Here is a 2,043-nt window from a genome sequence, read left to right on the forward strand (position 1 = left end):
CTATAACCATAGATTAAGTTATGGTCACGGTTTAAAATAGTGTGACCATAAAATAAGCTATGGTCACAATTTTTACTCGTGATCATAGAATAAGTTATGCACAATTAAAAATTATGGCCTAAAATATTTAGAAAGCACTATAACTGTGACAAAAAAAATCGTGATAATAAATAAAAAACTGGGAGTAAATACCCATAGTAGTCTCTGAGATTTGTGCAAATACTCAATGTAATCCTCAAGATCCCGATTTCTCCATTGTAGTCCTTCAGATAGAGCTCCGAGCACTCAAAGTGGTCCTGGGCATATTTCTGGTGATGAGTCATCACCAGAGCGCTAACGTGGCGTCGTTTTGCCAGGCTGGAGCTAAGCTGGCTCATTTTCAATTTATACCTACATTGGTTCCTCGCAGTTGGTGTTATTGTACAAAGCCCCACTCATGCGACCTTGGCTCTCCCTCTTCCTCGCGTTCTTCATCGCATTCTTCAGACTCCCAATTCTCTTCCTCTACGCTCTCCAAACCTACATCCACCCCGATGCCCAACCCAACGGTCTTCGTGCTGCCATTCGCCGCCCTAGCATCCGTAATCTAGTTTTAAGTGATACTGGTGTAGATTGGTAGGTTGCCAGGTTCCTTTCTATATCTTTCCCCAATTTATATTTGCTGCTTAAATTCCCATCATGTTTGTTAGGAGCCACTAAATGTTTCATGTTTAACTGGGCAGGTTGAATGGCTTAGACAATCATTGATAGCTATTGAAGAGTTACATCTTATTGGAAACAATATAAGCAGAGTACTGATACATTTTGTTTTGGTTCATTATTCTCGTTAAACTATAGAGAGCAGTTGAATAAATATTAGAAATTGAACCATTTGATCACACTGCAAGATTTCTCGTAAAAATTATGTACCGAGTATTTTTTGAGCATGTCTTTCATGTCTGATTGAGTTATTGTGTCTCTTACTTCTTGTAAACACATTTTTTTTGGTGTATACTCCTCTGAAACTGCTTTCTTTACATCACATGAATGTAGTCAGATTATGAATTCATAATTTACTATAACTCCAAGACTGACGCTTGAGGCTGAAATTTATTTATAAACAAAAAATTTACCATCACATGGATGTAGTCTGATTGAGTTATTGTGCATTTGATCCTTTTTTGAAATAAATAAATAAATTGAAAAATCCTAAACTTGCGATATTTTATTAACTTGATATAGGGATATGCAGGTATCACTTTGAAGTGTGTTGGAGCATCCATGGGTGAGAAGCAACCGTTGACAAAGAAGCTGCCAACAACAACTACGGTTAAAAATCTATTCTTTTATTAATGTAATGTTCACCCTGTTTAGACCTAATACATTTTTTCTAATTAACTTGTTTTTCTCAGGTTGGTAAGCTGAAATTTATGTGAGGGCTTTTTTAAGCTGAAGTAATTGGAGCTATAGTTATTTCTTCAAGAAGAGGTTTGTTTTCATTGAAAAAAAAAGAAATAGCACGTGTGTTCAAATCACGATTGCCTGATTCAGTTACTGGCGACTTAATCTTGAAAAATCATTTCATTTTCCCTTGATAGAAAGATTAGAAATTGAAGAGGTTCTCTTATGCTGAAATTTCTACCCCATTCTGATTAGCTGCAATTAATTTTAAAAGTTGGCTTGCAAATGATGTATTTTGAAGTGGTAGACCGATTGAGTGGTTACAAGCCAATATTAGATGTGTCATGTGTGTTTGAGGCCCTGCTGAATTGGATGTTCTTTACCCTTTCATGCCACAAATATTTTCTGATTCCATTGCAAACAGATTTGGATCTTGCACACCAAAAAAGAATAATGGCATTATTTGGAAAATGAGCTCAAATCTATTACAAATATGTTGTTTATGGAACATTTATTTTTGCAATGCAGATTCGGATTAGTCCCTTAAAAGGTATTGTTGTTTCTATTTAGTTCTTGGATTAGTTGGCATGGAATATAGGATAAATAGAAGGGTTAAATGGAAAATTTGTGATATCTTAAGGGACTCTGCTTTATGCTTGCAGA

The 2,043-nt window shown here is 35.5% G+C and overlaps 1 long non-coding RNA gene across 1 annotated transcript; it reads left to right on the forward strand.

Moving 5' to 3' along the window:
• LOC110267743 lies at positions 1,082-1,574 on the forward strand. The gene is made up of 2 exons (XR_002355642.1): positions 1,082-1,308; positions 1,392-1,574. It is a non-coding gene; the product is annotated as an uncharacterized LOC110267743 (long non-coding RNA).

This window comes from Arachis ipaensis, chromosome B10 (assembly GCF_000816755.2).
Source record: "Arachis ipaensis cultivar K30076 chromosome B10, Araip1.1, whole genome shotgun sequence".
In the NCBI taxonomy this organism is placed as follows: Eukaryota; Viridiplantae; Streptophyta; class Magnoliopsida; order Fabales; family Fabaceae; genus Arachis; species Arachis ipaensis.